The 18,821-nt window shown below is 37.7% G+C and overlaps 1 pseudogene; it reads left to right on the forward strand.

The window, feature by feature from the left end:
- Positions 1-4,561: 4,561 nt before the first annotated feature.
- LOC150025872 (zinc finger BED domain-containing protein RICESLEEPER 2-like) lies at positions 4,562-10,053 on the forward strand (annotated as a pseudogene).
- Positions 10,054-18,821: the final 8,768 nt, after the last annotated feature.

Genomic DNA, 18,821 nt, shown 5'->3' on the forward strand with positions numbered 1-18,821 from the left:
AAAGAACTTTGAAACAGAAATTGAGAACAAATAAAGGAAAGTCTTATCCTTATGTTGATTCTTCAATGAGCCAATTGCTTGTTGATCAAGAAAACTCATTTTCACTGTCTAGATCTTTTGCATAACATTGATCCAGCTTCAATGACTGCCTTTTTCTTCAATAGCTTGATCGGATTGCTCATTTCTTCTTTTTCTCTTTATTTTTCCTGCATAAACAATTTCAAGTAGCAAGATTTGGTCCCCTTACAAATTTCGGTCCGTTTGACTTTTCTTTGCAGTTAGAAACATCACATCCCTTAGGAATCCATTTCATAAAACCTTTAGGAACATAATATTTTCTAATTTTACAGAATCTAACAGAGTGGCCTTTCTTCATGTAGTAAAAGCATGTAACAACCGGTTGTTTCGTCTTAACAATCGGTTGTTTTTCAGATTTTCTTAAAAAACTGTTTGAAAACCTATCTTGCTTGTTCTGTGGGTTGAAGCCTAAACCAGCCTTTCCAAAAACACAGCTTTGAGATGCCAAGACATTCTCAAAGTTTGATTTTTCCTTTGAAAGTTTGTCCACAGTTTCAACAAGATAGTGAACCTTTTTCTCAAGATTTTCACAATTTGTGCAAATGAGAGTATCACACTTGCAAGAGGCATTTTTGAAATGATTTTCCAATTTTTCAAAACCACTTTTTTCTTTTCTCAGATCCTCTTCAAGTGATTTAACTTTCTTTTCAAGCCCACTGTTAAGATCTTTCAATCGGTTGTTTGAAAGAACCAATCTATTAGCTTCATCATGTGTTTCTTGAAAAGCTTCAAGTAATTCACTATAATTTTGTTCATTTAAGGAAGCACATGAACTTGCCTCACTTGAACTGCAAGAATCATCATCATTCTCAGCTACCAAACATATGTTTGCTTTTTCATCTTCACTTGATGAAGAACTTAATGATGACACCTCATTTTCATCCCAAGCTATGTAGGCTCTTTTTGTCTTGCCTTTCTTCTCCTTTTAACTTGTCTTTTTCTCTTTGCTCTTGTTAGGACAATCTGCCTTTATGTGACCTTGCTCACCACAACCAAAACAGGTATAATTATTTGAATTGAATTCATTGGGTTTCTTGTTTCCATATCTATCCTTGTTGTTGTCTTTGTTGCGGTTTCTCTTTAGGAACTTGCTGAATTTTCTTGACAGCAAACTAAGATTTTCCTCATCACTATCATCACTTGAATCTTGCTTTCCCTTATGCTTGGATGTTTTCAAGGCTATGCTCCTTGTGTGCTTATCTTCACTCTCTTGAACATTGAGTCTATTCATCTCTAGCTCATGTTCCCTAAGCTTTCCAAACAAAGAAGCAACACTTAATGATGTTAGATCTTTAGATTCAGAAATAGCAGTTACCTTTGGTTGCCATGCTCTATCAAGACATTTCAAGATCTTGATGTTTAGTTCTTCTTTGTCAAAGGTCTTGTCTAGGCTCATAAGGTGATTGATGATGTGTGTAAACCTTTTCTGCACCTTAGCTATTGTTTCTCCTTTAAGCATTCTAAACATCTCATACTCTTGGATGAGAGCATGCTTTCTAGCTCTTTTCACCTCATTTGTTCCTTCATGAGTGACTTCCAAAGTGTCCCACATTTCTTTTGATGATTTGCATTGTGAGACCCTGAAAAACTATCAGAATTTAAAGAAGAGGTTATAATATTTTTGGCAATGCAATCGAATTTGGCCTTTTTGCTTTCTGCATCAGTCCATTGAGACCATGGCTTCTCAATGACAGAACCATCTTTTTAAAACTTTGGGATAAAAGGACCATTTTCAATTGCATCCCAAATTCCTTTGTCAAGAGATTCCATAAATATTTTCATTCTAACTTTCCAAAATTGGTAATTCAAACCACAAAACAAGGGTGGTCTGTTAATTGAGGCACCTTCCCCAAACGGTAGTCTATCAGCCATTTTAAAAAGATTTTTAGGATCAACTTGAATAACTTTCAAGAACCAAGCTCTTGATGCCAATTGTTAGAAAAGATGGCTTTAAACTAGAAGGGGGGGGGGGGTGAATTGTTTAAAAGAGTTTTCCCAAACTTTTCAAAGCTAGAATGAATTTATCTTAGAAACCAATTGATTCAGCAATTCAGTTAGCCAAAACAGCAAGCAAAAGTTGTAATACCAGAAAAACAATCGGTTGTTTATACCAGCAAACAACAAATAAACTGAATTTAAAGAGTTAGAGATGGAGAGATTGTATACAGTTGTTTATACTGGTTCACTTCAAATCAGAGCTACATCCAGTCTTCTCAGAAACCATGAGGATATCCATTAAGCAACCAGACCTTGATCACTTACACAACAACCAAGAGAATGACCTTGAACACCTCAAGAAACACACTCTTCTTGGCCAACACTAAGATTGTTGATCTTGAACACATCAAGAACACACAACCAATCTCTGCAAAACACAGAAACGAATTGTTCCACAGATTATAAAGATTACACTTGTTACAGATGAATATTTGAAATCAATACAAGTAGAATCCTATTCCAGCACCTTGATCAATCACAAAACTCTTAAGCAATCTCAGCACTTTGAAAAACTCTTTAGAAAATCTTTTTCAAAAGATTCTTAATTCTCAAATCTGTTTTTCTTAATATATTCAAAGATGTAGTTAGTTATCAAATCTTAACAAACTCTTAAATTGCATTAAAAGATTGGTCAAAGCATTTAATGACTGGAGCGTATTCAGTTAAAGCATTTAAAGCTCAGTCAAAGAAAACAGTTTTTCTGTTATGGTCCCAAAATAAACAATCGGTTGTTTCCTCGAATCAATCGGTTGTTTTGGTACTTAATAGTTTCAACCATTCAAAAACAGTTTTGAATCTTTCTCAAAACACCTAAGTATAAACAATCGGTTGTTTCGACAAAACAATCGGTTGTTTCAAATTAGTTTGAAAAACATTTTACTTTCATAAAGATTGAGATGCTAATTGCTTGAGATTTAATCAAAGGGTGGATTACAACATATAAACTACCCCAAAACAAATCTTAAACCAGCACAACAACAACAAGCAAAGCAGAGACTTCAACATCCTTCAAAGGATTTGGATTCTTCCAAACTTTGAACATCACAAGGTTCAACATCTAGTTCTACAAATGTGAGACCTCCATGATGTGATTCCAATAGCCATATAGAGAAAGGTTCTTGACCTTCTTAGGAATCACCTTGAGTTGGACATTATAGAGGCACTTTTCTTAGAGTTGGATCGTTGTTCTAAGACAAGAACTCACCAAAACTAGTACCAAATCCCAAACTCATTTGGATGAACCAATTTTAGTCAAATTGAACCGAACAAAATAGTAAGAAAAGCAAAGGAACAAGATGAATGGACTGAAATATAAAACTGCCGAACCAAAAACTCATAAAAACAGCAAGAACATCTAACCAAAACTCAAGAACACAAGCTAACACAAACAATAGAAAGAGGAGAAAGGAAGGAGAGAAGAAATGCTCATGAAGATGGAAGGAGGATGGATGATCTCGCCACTAGAAGTGTGGAATGCTCCTAGATAAGAGTGTTGCCGCCACTTGAGGACTCCATTGATCCATCAAGATAAGACTAGAGAAGAAGGCTCAAAGCTCTCCAAAGTTCACTCAAAATTTGAGTAGAGTTTTCTTAGATTAATTCCAATCTCAATTTTACAAAGGAAGCACCTCTATTTATAGCCTAAGGTGCTGAAAAATAGGTGGGAAATTTCAAATAAACTCATTTGAAATTCCCACCAAAAACAAGTCACATGGGAGGTGTGACCTTTTTCTACTATGACACCTCCCAAAAACTACACCTACACCACTCTCCTAAGTCACATGGGTAATGTGACTTTATTTTACATTTTCACACTCCTTTATTTAATAACCACACCTCCTAAAACTATACAAGAGTATTTCAAAGCTTGGCCTTGCCCCTCATGGGATGGACTTGGGCTCTTTGGGCTTTGGCCTTCTTGGGCTTGGGCTTCATCTTTATTTTATGTCTTCTTTTAATTTTGAGAAGACTAGAAGGAAGAACTTCAAATGTGAGGGTGGATGTCCTCTTCCTCCATTAATAAAAGCCTCCTTTATTTGATTCTCATCACTTGTCATAAGGGAAGAAAAAATCGTTCAGAAGCTTGGAATCATTTCATTCAGTTAGGAACAAGTGCAATACGAAATCATGTGTTAAGATGTCCAAATAACATTGATAAAGAAGAAAACAAGAGGCAAAAAGTAAGTGCATCTTCCACCGTTGATGGAAATATGAATTCTCCTTCTTATGGTAGATTTGACCAAGAATCTTGTCAAGAAGAACTGGTTAAAATGTTTGTAGAAGCTGAACTTCCCTTTCGATTTGTTGAGCATGTTGCTTTTAGGAAGTATTCAAATGCATTGCAACCAAGATTTAAGATCCCATCACGGTATACCTTAGCACGGAATATTGTATCATTATGGAATGCAAAAAAGGTATATTTAAATAAGTTTCTTTCTGAACATTGTAAGAGGGTTTGTCTAACTATTGATGCATGGACTTCATTGACAATGATTGGATCTTACATAAAAAGATTTTGAATTTTCGTCAAGTAATAAGTCATACAGGAGAGGCCATGGCTAAATTTGTTGAGTCATGATTGCATGAATAGAGTTTGAATCGTGTTTTGACCTTGACAGTAGATAATGCTACATCAAATGACACAGGAGTTCAACACTTGAAGAAAAGACTGTTATCTTGGAATAACTTGGTTTTGAAAGGTGATTATATCCATATGCGTTGTTGTGCACATGTTTTGAACTTAATTGTGAGTAGTGGGCTAAAAGAGATTGATAACTCTGTTTTAAGAATTCGTGTTGCAGTGAAATATATTAGATAATCTCCTTCTAGATTTATGAAATTCAAAGAATGTGTTGAGAAACAAAACATTGACTATAAGGGTCACATTTGTTTGATGTTGAAACTAGATGGAATTCAACTTATTTGATGTTAGATGCTGCTTTGAAACATTAAAAGGCATTTGATGAGCTAGAGTTTCACTATACAAAATATGCTAATGAGTTAGGAAAAGGGATTGGTTTGCCTTCTTATGAAGATTAGGAGTATGTTGAGTCTACTTTGCGCATCTCCGGTACCTCTTATGTTACTAGTAATATGTATATGCTAGAGGTGGTAGGAATTTGGAATGAGATCAATCATTTGCTTAAGTCGAACAGTCCAAGTAGTGCTACTTATAAGATGGCTGAAAAAATGGAAAAAAAATATGAGAAATGCCCTCATACTACCATAGGGAGTTAATGGACAAGCTCCAAAGGCTCCAACAAAAAAATATGAGTGTAGAGGAGTATAGGTAAAAAATGGAGCTCTATATGATGAGAGCATCCATTAGAGAAGAGGAGGACACCACCATAGCAAGATTCCTTAGTGGCCTCTCTCTTGAGATAAGAGATAGGGTAGAACTCCTTCCCTACTAAGACTTAAATGACTTGGTTCAACTTTGCATTAAAGTTGAACAACAAAATTTGCACAAAACTTCAAGTCAAAGGGTGGGTTCATACTCTAGCTTTTATCCCAAGAAAGATTATAAAAGGGAGGGTAGAACATCTAGAGAAAAACCAAAGGAAACTACCAAGCCCTTAGCAAAAGATACCTCTACCCCACCCATCCGAACTAGGGACGTTAAGTGTTTTAAGTGCTATGGAAGAGGGCATGTGCAAGCACAATGCCCAAACCAAAGGACTTTGTTTTTAAAAGGTGTAGACGAATACACTAGTGGTGAGGATGAGCCAAGTGAGAGAGAGGAAGGGGGAGAAGATGATAGGGTAGCTCCATTAGAGGGAGAATTGTTAATGATTAAGAGAACCCTCAACAATCAACCTAGCACATCCATGGAAACACAAAGGGAGAACATCTTTCATACAAGATGTAATGTTTTAGAAAATATATGTTCCCTCATTGTGGATAGTAGATCTAGTTGCAATTGTTGTAGTGCTAGAATGGTTGATAAGCTTAATCTATAAGTAGTTCCTCACCCAAAACCTTACAAATTACAATGGATTAATGAAAATGGGGAACTAAATGTAGATAAGCAAGTGGAAATCAAGTTTTCCATAGGGAACTACAAAGACAAGGTTTTATGTGATGTAGTACCTATGGAAGCTTGCCACATCTTATTAGGGAGACCATGGCAATTTGACAAGAAAACCTTGCATGATGGTCTCACTAATGAGATTTCCTTCACCCATAAGCATAGGAAGTTTGTACTTAGTCCTTTACCACACTCTTAAGTGGTGAAAGACCAAATACAAATGAAACATAAGAGGGATGAGGAAAAAAAAAAGTGCTAGAAAAAGAGAAAATCCTTAGGGATAGAAAGGTGTGGGAGAAGAGTGTTCCTTCCCACAAGGTTGCTCAACAAGAAAAGCCTTTTGAAAACATCTTGGAAAATTTGCTTCTTGTTGAACAACCAAGCCTAATCTTTTGTAAAGGAACACTTGCATGCACTGCCACAAGTAATGAACTCATGAGTCTACCTCCTCAAGTGGAAAAACTTTTAAGTGAATTTGAAGATATATTCTCTAATGAGGGATCCATTGGACTCCCTCCCTTAGAGGTATAGAACATCAAATTGACTTCATTCCGGGGGCAAGCCTACCAAATAGGCCCGCTTATAGAACTAACCCCGAGGAAACCAAGGAGACAGAGTCACAAGTTCAAGACTTGTTGGAGAAGGGTTGGGTTCAAAAGAGCCTAAGCCCTTGTGCTGTACCTGTCTTGTTGGTGCCAAAAAAAATGGAAAATGGCGTATGTGTTGTGATTGTAGAGAAATCAACAACATCACCATCAAGTATAGGCATCCAATCCCAAAGCTTGATGACATGCTTGATGAGTTACATGGGTCAACCATATTTTCTAAAATTGACCTTAAAGTGGGTATCACCAAATTCAATCAAAGAGGGTGATGAGTGGAAAACCGCTTTTAAGACCAAGTTTGGATTATATGAGTTGTTGGTGATGCCATTTGGGCTCACTAATGCCCCTAGTACATTCATGAGGCTCATGAATCATACCTTTAGGGATTTTATAGGTAAATACGTAGTAGTTTACTTTGATGATATCTTAGTGTATAGCAAAACCCTAAAAGACCACCTAAGTCACCTTAGGGAAGTTCTTCTAGTGCTTAGGAAAAATAGTTTATTTGCCAATAGGGATAAGTGCACCTTTTGTGTAGATAGTGTAGTTTTCCTAGGTTTCATAGTTAACAAAAGGGGGGTGCATGTTGACCCCGAGAAAATCAAACCCATCCGAGAGTGGCCCACTCCGCAAAATGTAAGTGATGTAAGAAGTTTCCATGGGTTAGCTAGTTTTTATAGAAGGTTTGTGCCTAATTTTTCAAGCTTAGCTTCCCCTTTAAATGAACTTGTAAAAAAAGATGTTGCATTTTGTTGGAGTGATAAGCATGAGCAAGCCTTCCAAAGGCTAAAGGCTCAACTCACCAATGCATTAATTCTAGCTCTCCCAAATTTTTCCAAAACTTTTGAGATAAAATGTGATGCATCGGGAGTAGGCATAGGTGCGGTATTGTTGCAAGGTGGACACCCTATTCCATATTTTAGTGAAAAACTCCATGGTGCCACCCTCAACTATCCTACCTATGACAAAGAGCTTTATGCTCTTGTGTGAGCCCTAAAGACTTGGGAACACTACCTTGTGTCCAAAGAATTTGTAATCCATAGTGATCACGAGTCTTTAAAGTATTTAAAGGGCCAACACAAGCTCAACAAGAGACATGCTAAATGGATGGAGTTTCTTGAACAATTTCCTTATGTAATCAAATACAAGAATGGAAGCACCAACATAGTGGCCGATTCTCTTTCAAGGCGGCATGTACTCTTTTCAAAATTAGGTGCCCAAATTCTTGGATTTGATCACATGAGAGAGCTTTATCAAGAGGATCAAGAATTTTCATCCATCTATGCCCAATGTCAACATAGGGCAGAAGGAGGTTACTATGTGGCCGAGGGATATCTTTTTAAAGAAGGAAAACTTTGCATTCCCCAAGGCACACATAGGAAGCTCCTTGTCAAGGAATCACATGAAGGGGGACTCATGGGTCATTTTGGAGTTGATAAAACTCTAGATCTTTTGAAAGAAAAATTTTATTGGCCACATATTAGAAAGGATGTCCAAAGACATTGCTCTAGATGCATATCATGTTTAAAAGCAAAGTCTAGAACAATGCCTCATGGACTCTACACCCCCTTGCCGATTGCAAATGCTCCTTGGGAAGACATTAGCATGGACTTCATTTTAGGACTCCCTAGGACTGCAAGAGGCCATGACTCTATCTTTGTGGTAGTGGACCGTTTTAGCAAAATTTCCCATTTTATTCCTTGCCACAAGGTAGATGATGCTCAAAATATTTCTAGACTCTTCTTTAGAGAAGTGGTGAGACTCCATGGTCTACCTAGAAGTATAGTATCCGATAGAGATCCCAAGTTCATAAGCCACTTTTGGACAACTCTTTGGGGCAAACTTGGAACACGACTACAATTTTCAACTTCTTGTCATCCTCAAACGGATGGCCAAACCGAAGTAGTCAATAGATCTCTTGGGACTATGCTTAGGGCTACCATGAAGGGAAACCATAAATTTTGGGATGAGTATCTTCCCCACATTGAGTTTGCTTACAATAGAGTAGTCCACAAGACTACTAATGCTTCTCCTTTTGAAGTCGTATATAGATTTAATCCTCTCACACCTATGGATTTGTTACCTCTTCCTAATCCACAAGAATTTGTGCATAAGGAAGGAGTAATCAAATCCGATTTTGTGAAGAAAATGCATGAGAAGATTAAAATCCAAATACAACAACAAAATGAAAAGTATACAAAATACAACAATAAAGGGAAGAAAGAAATAATTTTTGAGGAAGGAGACTTAGTTTGGCTTCACCTTCGAAAAGACCGATTTCCAACTCAAAGGAAGTCCAAACTAAGTCCCCGAGGTAATGGACCCTTTCAAGTCCTCAGGAGAGTCAACAACAATGCATACAAATTGGACCTACCTCTTGAATATGGAGTACATGATACTTTTAATGTAATTGATCTACATCCATTTGTAGGTACCAATGACGACGAAGACGACTTGGATTTGAGGACAAATCCTTTCCAAGGGGGAGGGGATGATGGAAGAGTGCCAAGCTCAACACCCCATGAAAGACAAGAGCCAAATCTAGAGCATCTAGAGCCAAGTGGGGAGCGTCTAGCACAAGGAGAAGAGCGTCTAGAGGGGGAGCGTCTAGAAGGAGGAGGAGAGCGTCTAGGACCTCTTACTAGGTCCATGACCAAGCTACGGATGGGAGCCTTGGGCCAAGCCACGGATGGGAGAGAAAGCAACATGTATATGCTACATGAAGGCCCATTAAGGGTAGCTTAGTATTAAGTGTAGTGTAAATAGCATAAACTTGTTTCCATGTGATTTACCCTAGATTTGCTCACGTTCTAGAATGTTTCTTCACATGGCCGACCATGTGCTCCATGTGATGTAATTTGCATTTCATTTTGATTAGCATTAGGGTTACATTATGGTCCTCCTTAGCCTATAAAAGGAGGAGCCTACACCTTGTATTTTCAAGATTGAATAGAGTATTGTTATGCTGCCAATTTAGTGCCATACATTACTCCTTGCCTAACTTCTAGGTTTTAATCTTCATTTCACCACCTTCAAAGGGGCGGGCCGAACCTCCCCATTTCCACACTCTTCATGCACCTTCAAGGTCACCACACCTCTTAGGAGGACCTTGTTCATCTCTTCCATTAAGCTTCTGCACCATCTTCAACAAACATCTAAGAAGAGCTCATAGGAAATCCATCACTTCTCCCCCTATTTGTCTCACCAAATAGACAAATGTTAGGATTAAAAACAACATAAAAGATATTCAAAACTTTTTAAGCTAAAAAGAAGGGTTATACTCCCTTTAAAATTGCAGTTCCAGGATCTGCCTCTGAACTTCTTCAACCTGTTCATCCAGAGTAGAGAACCTTGTGTTCATGTTTGTAAACCTTGATTCGCACATCTCATAAAGGTTCCTTTAATTGTCAACAAAGGTGTCCATTCTATTAAGCATTTGCCTTTCAAAGGATGACATGCTTGGCATCGTTTCCTCCATGTTGACATCATGATGCATTCCTTCTTGAGTTTCAGTAGAAGGATCATCTTGCATTGTTGCCTCTTCAGTTTCATTTCCTTCATTGGTTCCACTTGGACCAGCATAATCACCATCTTTGCTTAACCATCTTCCACCAATCTTAGTAAACCCCATCTTGCTTAGGGATCCACTATTGATTTCACTGGAGGGCTTTATAACTTCTGCTAGCTCTCCTTCTATATCCTCTTCAAAATAGTGAAGGAACTTAGAAATCAAAATAGCATAAGGATAATGAAAGTCACATAACCTCATGGCCTTTTGCATATGCTCTTTGATAGTGTGAATCCAGTTGATCTTCACTTTATTCATGATGTAGTAGATAATGAGAAGATCTGGATTTTGTTGAAATCTTCCACAACTCCAAGGTTTCCCCTATTGATTCTTAGTCCAGAAGACTTCAGCCCGGTCATAGTAGACCATACCTCATTTGTAATAATCATATGTACACCTTTGACATGAGAAACAAGTGAGTCACCATCAAAACTAAGGTTAGTGTAGAATACCTTCACAAGATCAGGATAAATGTTCCCTGTGAGTTCCAGAAATCTTTTCAACTTTTGTTCTTTGAGGACACTCCTTACAAAATCTAACTTTTGTTGTTTCATCCAAGTGAAGGAAACAACTTTTGGAGTATTCACATTCTTTCTACTAGTCTTTAGTAGGTACTTGTTGATGAGATTGGTATCTCCTGCAAACCAACCTTCAAGCTTTCTAGAACTTTTGACACCCTTGGACTTCATTCTTTTTGCAGATGGAGGAGATCCATCCATTGCTTAAATCAAAAATAGTTTCTGCAAATATTTTTTTGAAGAAGGATAAAAATAACAGTTCTAGTTTAGCCGGTTATTTGTGAGTAGAAACAACAACTAAATGCATTGGGTTTTATAGTAGAGAATCCCTGGTCAAAGCTGATTGTATTCAACATAAAAACGAATCAAATCTGAACAATAAAGATGACATGGTCAGTCAGATCAGAAAGTACAGATTCACATGTGATATTTGACCAAGCATTTAAGATAAATTTGATTTTCAAGATAGGTAGAGATCTGATCTATTAAAAGCTAATGTAGCAGAGTTAAACTGTATTCAATCATCAATTAAAGCAAGTTCAACCATACACGTCACTAGGTTTAACAGAATCACAAATCCCAAAATTAAAAAAAAAATCAAAAACAGATTCATCCAGAGCTTATCTGACAGAAATAATCGGTTGTTTCGAGGATACAATCAGTTAAATTTCTGTTCTGAAGAAAAAAAATTTGTTTTAAACCAGAAACACATGTTGCATGTAATTATTAGGTTTTCACATAACTGCAAGCTATAAAACATATGGAGAGAAGATGGAGCACATAGAAATCATTCATAGAAACATATTGAATTGAACTTTGTACATTGATAACTCTTTAACAAAGAATGAGAGTTTAATCCTTAGATTATTGATTTTCTAACTACAGAAGTTCAAGGAAACCAGCACAAGACATTGATATGTTGACAAGTACAGAACATCCAGTCCTTGCTGAACCTTTCAAAAGATATCAGAAATCTACAAAATAGAACTTTGTTAAATCTTAAGATTTGATCCCTTAAAGAATTTTGGACCTTCAGAGTTAGATTTATCTTTTGTATTGAAAATACATCTTGGAATCCACTTATAGATGCCTTTAGGTACAAGAGATTTACGAAACCTGCAATACCTGACAAAATGGCCTTTCTTCATGCAATAGAAGCATGTAACAACTGGTTGAAACGATTTTTTACCGATTGTTTTTCTGGAAAAATTGAAAAAGGTTTTACAATTCTTTTCTCTTTGCTTTGAGGATAAAATCTCAAACCTGTTTTTCCAAAAACACATTTTTTGTGAGGCTAAAACATCTTCACAGTTGGACTTTCCAGTTGTAAGCTTGTCCAAGGTTTTCAAAAGATAGCAAATCTTATTTTCAAGAAGTTCACAATTTTCACAACACATTTTCTCACAACTGCAAGAAGAATTCTTGTAGATTAAATCCAGATGTCCTAAATCTTCATTGGTTTTGTACAGCTCTTTCTCAAGATCCTTAACTTTATTTTCTAACCAGTTATTTAATCCTTTCAACCGGTTGAGAGAAAGGGCCAATCGGTTGGCTTCATCATGAGTTTCATAAAAAGCATTAAGCAATTGATCATAGGTGGTACCTTTACTTGTTGAAGTAGAATCCACACTACTTGTTACTGATGCTAGAAGACAAAGATTAGCTTCCTCATCATCTGAAGAGCTTGAGGATGAGACATCATTGTCATCCCATGTTATATAAGCTTTCTTTGTTTTTCCCTTTTTCTCTCTTTTGAAGTCTTCCTTTTCTTTGACTTCATTATTTGGGCATTCAGACTTAATATGTCCCTGTTCACCACAACGATAATAGGTATACTTATTAGAATTGAATTCATTAGGTTTCTTTGAATCATACCTTTCAGAAGCTTGTTTCTTTCTCAAGAATTTGCTGAATTGTCTTGATAACAAACTTATGTTTTCCTCTTCGCTTTCACTGGAAACATGTTGTTGTTTGCTAGCTTTTAGTGTTATTCTCTTGTTATGCTTGTCTTCACTCCCTTGAACAACAAGCCTTTGAATCTCAATTTCATGCTCTCTTAGTTTGCTGAAAAGAGATGCCACAGTCATTGAGGTGAGATCCTTTGATTCTGAAATGGTAGTAACCTTTGGTTGCCATGTTCTATCAAGACACTTTAGTACCTTGATGTTGAGTTCCTCTTCATCAAGCTTCTTACCAAGACTCATAAGGTGATTCACAATGTGAGAGAACCTCTTTTGCACATCACATATTGATTTCTCCCTTCTGCATTATGAGAGTTCATACTCATGGATCAGAGCATGCTTCCTAACTCTCTTTACATCATTTGTGCCTTCATGTGTGACCTCCAAGATGTCCAACATTTCTTTGGCCGAGCTACATTGTGAAACTCTGAAAAACTCATCACAACTTAGAGAAGATGTTATAATATTTTTAGCTATCCAATCAAACTTAACTTTCTTACATTCTGCCTTTATCCATTCAGATGAAGGTTTATCAACTAAAACATCATCTTTCTTAACTTGAGGTACAAAAGGACCATTTTGAATTGACTCCCAAATGCCTTTGTCTGTTGAATGTATAAAAATCTTCATTCCAACTTTCCAAAATTGGTAATTAACTCCGCAAAACAAAGGTGGCCTGTTTATGGAGGCTCCTTCCCCAAAGAGCATTTTATCAGCCATCAAAAGATTTTCAAAAACCAGAAATAAAAAACTTGAGTAACTTTCAAGAACCTTGTTCTTGATGTCAATTGTTAGGTTTGATGGCTACAACAAGAGGGGGGGGGGGTGAATTTTATGACAGCGGAAAATACAAACATTTTAATGAGAGATGAGATAGAGAGAATTACACACAGAGATTATAATGGTTCACTCAATCACAGAGCTACATCCAGTCCTCAGTCAAACCACTGAGTTTTCACTATGCAACCAATCACAGCTTACACAAAGACCACACACAAAGAGGTGACTTTGAATCCCACAAAGCCTACTCACCCTCCTTGGACACAACACACACCTCAAGCAAGAATCACATTGACTTTACAGGGTTTTACATAGTTATACAAAATATTATATGAACAATTACAAGAACTTGAACAAGATTGGAAAACATCTGGTAAAACACAATACACCAGCACCCTATTGATCAGTTCTTTGAACCACAACAAAGCATACAGTAATCTTACTAAAAACTTGGTAGAAACCTTTTCACAAACAGTTTTGTAATCTCTCAAATCAATCTCAACTCAGAGTATCAAAAGTTTTTGTTTCATCAAATCTATTAAACGTTTGAATAAAAAACATATTTATAATACTTGAAATGCTAACGTTGGAGCAAATCTAAACAACCAAATAAGTTAAAAATAGATTTTCAAAAAGCTATTACAAGGACATACATTTAATCAGTTAAAACCACAATTTAACCAGTTGAATGCTCTTGTCAGTTATAAAACAATTTCGAAACCTTCTTTGCCAGTTAAGTTACAATCAACCGATTATCTCGACATTTTAATCAGTTGTTTTTCCCTTTGTATGGAAAAACACTTTAATCTTTAAGATCAATTGAAATGAGTTTTGTCTGAGAATAAAAACTGATCTTACAAAGATTCTAAACCCCAAACCAAAACCTAAACCTAAAACATCACAAAGCTTCAGGCTTCATTTGGATTTGACACATCAAAGCTTCCCATCTTCAACAATCTCCCTCTATTTGATGGAGACAAATCCCTGGGATGATTTTAGAAATGTTCTTTGTTTAGACTCTGTTGAATCCAGCAAACACAGAACAGTCTAGTTTAAACAGATATGCACTTTATGTCAGTTTTCAAAACTAGGAATATTTTCAAAAGAACAATCGGTTATAATACAGAGATAACCGCTTGAAATTCTGCTGAAAGCTAGAAATAACTAAGCATAAACCAGCTAAAATAGTTTATAAAGCAGTATCCAGAAAACAATAAAGCAATGTTCAAAAGCATAGTAAACTACATTTGAGAACATTACAAAACTCCAATACTTCTCCCCCTATTTGTCTCATCAAATAGACAAATGGTAGGATTAAAATCAACATAAAAGAAATTCAAAACTTTTTAAGCTAAAAAGAAGGGCTATCCTCCCTTTGAAATTGCAGTTCCAGAATTTGCCTCTTAACTTCTTCAACCTGTTCATCTAGAGTAGAGAACCTTGTGTCCAAATAATATTTAACTTTCAAACTATCAAAATATAATATTTTTACATGTTCCCACAACATAAAAAAAATCAAACAATTTTATCAAGTGACATCCCTCCAAGAGAAATTGAATAATGGGACCACGTCCCCTCAAAATTCAAATCTTTTAGACTAGGATGCTATTGAAAATTAAATTAAATTTCCCTTACCTAAAATTTCACGGATGGAAATTCTCCCTCAAACAGGAGAATCACTCCAAAATTTAAGAACATATAGCAAGTTACGCAAATATTACCAAATTTTAGTATATGGTAAAACAAGTTGATAGGAACACTTTTGTCAACTAACCCATTAATATTGATGACTAAATCATAGAGAAAAACAGATAATAAGGGAACTTTAAAGTACAAATGAACTTACTCTGTTTGAAAATCTAATCGGGTAGAAATGTAGCCTAATTTCTCAGTTACTGCAGGGTGTGATCAGATTTTGAAATAGATGAGGCATGGGAGAGAAAATGAAGAGAGAAGGGAGATGGTGAGAAATTGAGAGAGAGTGAGGAAAAATAGAAAAAGTGAAAGGGGGGGGGGGGGAGGATCGAGATAAAATGACAAATTAATTTTATTCTTGTAATTATTGTTCCAACCCGCTTTGATTTTGATAGAAATTCCATTGACTTGGTATGAGTACAAATATGAATAATATTTAATTTTTTAAATTGAATATGAGGATATGGATGAGTACGTACACATTTATCTCTTTCTTATCTCCATATTCGTCCCAGTATTAGTCGTTTTCATATACATTCTCATATTAAATTATTAAATTAATTTTAACTTATTAGATAACATAAAAACCTTTTCTATTAACTTGTATTTATCCTTAGTTTCTTAACTTATTTCTAAACATACATTTGATCACTTTTTACTTTTTCTATAATTATTTGAAATTTATCAAATTGTTATTTTACACTTTGATTTTATATTTATAAATATATATAATTTCTTTCTTGAAAGTTGTTCCCGCCGGTTGACCAAAGTCGTCTTTGTGCGTGGCTTGTCCTTGCAAGCTAGGGAACCTTCGTTATGCTCCGTCTTTGAAACCTGAAAAGAAGTGAACAAAGGGGCGCCCTCGCAGCCGTTTGCACTCCGACGATCAAGTCAGCTAGCGAGAAACATCAAAGGTGACACACCCTCTGAAGGTGGTCGAAAGCTATACTGAGTGACTAAAACTGTGTTGCCCTAATCGTCTTGTGCTCACAGTGGGTGCGCAGCGAAAACAACTAGGGTTTGTGCTCTGTGTAAAACTGCCAGAATTAGGTCAAAACTCGGATCCCTTTTCAAGCACCCCAAGGTCCCTTTTTATACACCTTCCGTGTTTAAAACGCGTTAAAGCGCATTGAAAGCGTATAAAAATATTCCTTGGAACGTTAGAATCTTAACTGAATTAACGCGTACCTTAGCGAACTTTTAGGAAGGCCTTGATGTTTTCAGTGCTTATTGCCACGTGTTCTTCTGACTTGATCGCGACTCTTCGTGAAGGGCCCCACGGCGCCGTAACCCAACTTAGGGTTAATCCATCGTGCAAACCCTCCTTTCTCGAAGTGCATTTGGCGCAAAGGGGGTGTCTTTCTGGGTGCCAACTTATGCGCCCCAACTTCTAATCACTCACCTGGGGAGTCTATCTACCTTTCTCTCATACCATGCACGTGGTTCTCCCCTGGGCGTGACCCCCTCATGGGTCATATCTGTCCCAGGGTTTCCCAGCAGTGGCATGGGTACTTCACGAGTTAGGTTACTCCTTACTTCATGCCCTCTTATATGCTCGCTAACGTTTGTTAGCTCGTTTCCAAGTACAGAAGGCGGGTCTGGGAGACTTTTCAGTTAGAGAAGACCGCTGATCAAACAGTAGTGCTGCTCACTGATCGGTAGGGAGGAAGGAAGCATAGCAGGGGAAGGGGATAGCAAGAGAGAGAGACATGCGAGTTCGACTCTCGTTCTATCCATCCATGTTCAGCAGTCCTTGTCCATGTTGGAACTGTTGATGGCAGTACCGCTCAACTACGAGACAAAAGAGCAACTACAGTAGCGACAGATTCCTCCTCTACCCTCTTCTGCTCCTTCGATGAACTCGGCTATTGCTGAAAGTTCACTTCAATAAATAAGACTGTGAAATACTTCTCGATTCACTAGCACAGCGCTTCTTCCGCTTTTTTCTGACCTTGAGTTGAGGAAACTGGCTAGGACAAACTCTCCTTCATTCAAATGAAAGGATGGGAAATGAAAAAGGAATAGAAGTAGGCAAAGAAGCTCTTAGCAAGAAGGAAAGGCTTCCAGTTGCTATTGAGTCCTGTCAGATCGTTTATATATAACCTTTATTCATATATTACCTTAGAAAGGTTATGAAAGAATAGTTCCATTCGATTATCCGGGCTCATTGCCTAGTCCCTCTAAACTATCTAAAGCCTGGGGATTCTCCTTACCAGATGATCTCCAGCCTGCATTGTGCCCCTCTCGGATACCCTGCAGGGTCGACGTAACTCTTACCTAGGTAGACTGGCTATCCAACTGCCCAACAAGACTAGCAGTAAGGGACGCAGAGGGTGCACTTGGAGAATTCGTTCCTAAGTCAAGATCACGAGCAGGTCCTGCGGATATATAGCCGAGTGAATCTCGAAGCTTGCTCCCAAAAAGGAGCTTTCTAGCTACTGACCCCGTTGAGTACCCTTCCGACCAAGCACCCCATCCATACAATAGGCTTTGTAAAGTCGGCAGTTCTCCGACCATTGGCAATCAAGGATGGATTCTCTTTAGTCTTCTTTTCGGCAACCTCGGGGCTGGAATCTCATCTCTCTTGAGGCGGCAAAACTAATGGAGCTGTGGCGCAGCATAGAAAGAATGGAATAACGATATCTTTTTTTGTTCCACTTCAAATTGATTTCGCTGCGATTGATTTTAGCTCAAAAGCTCCTTCTAAGGCTAGCCATAAAGTGAAAGAGTACTGGGCGCAGGCGAGCTAACAGTCTGGGGGCCCACCTTTTATACCATTAATAGCGTGTCTAACGAGTCTATCCGTCTAAGTCTATGGTCTTGAAGCCACCTTCCTCCTTCCTTTGTCACTGTTCTGAACTGTCGAGGCCTGAAGCCTCCTTGTGATGTTTTAGCTTGGCGATGCCTTAACCTGACGACGCCTTCCTTAGGCGATGCTTCAGCGAGGCGACGCCTCGTACTGGCGATGCCTTAACTTGGCGGCGCCTTCCTTAGGCGACGCCTCCTTCTGGCGATGCTTCAAGTGGTCAATCTGTTGACTTTCTTCCTTGGACCCCTCGAGGGGTCCCACCATACGTTGACTTTGACTTTTGGTCAACTCCTGGGGACGGGACGGTACACAAGCCCCCAGTGTTGAGCTGACACTTGTTTCAGCAAAAAGACTAAGGTCTCGCCCCATAATCCACGTGGCACTCTTTGCTGACGTGACATTCCCTTTGAGCAGTTGACTTGACACTTTCTAATAGTCTGACGTGACGTTTTCTGCGCTGAAGATGTGACGTCTCAAGTTGTGCGTTAATCTCTCGACACGTGGCTCGATCTTATGGCTGGGGACGAGTGTCGTTAACGCTCCCAAGTTAACGTTATGATCCTTCAAAAACGCGCGCCCAAAGCATAGTTTCACATTTCTGACTTCTCTTTGCACTGTTCATCTTCCTTGCGACTCTTGCGTTCTCCACTTCCGAAAGCTCACGCCTATTTCTATTCCAGCCACAAAAAGGTATGGTCTTTCCACTTAGATTACCCTTGTTCTTTCCTGTATTGCTTTCCTATCTGTCTGGGACTGTTTAGATTTCTAGTATTGCTGTATTG

The sequence above is a fragment of the Phaseolus vulgaris genome, chromosome 7 (assembly GCF_051622355.1).
Source record: "Phaseolus vulgaris cultivar YP4 chromosome 7, ASM5162235v1, whole genome shotgun sequence".
Taxonomy (NCBI): Eukaryota; Viridiplantae; Streptophyta; class Magnoliopsida; order Fabales; family Fabaceae; genus Phaseolus; species Phaseolus vulgaris.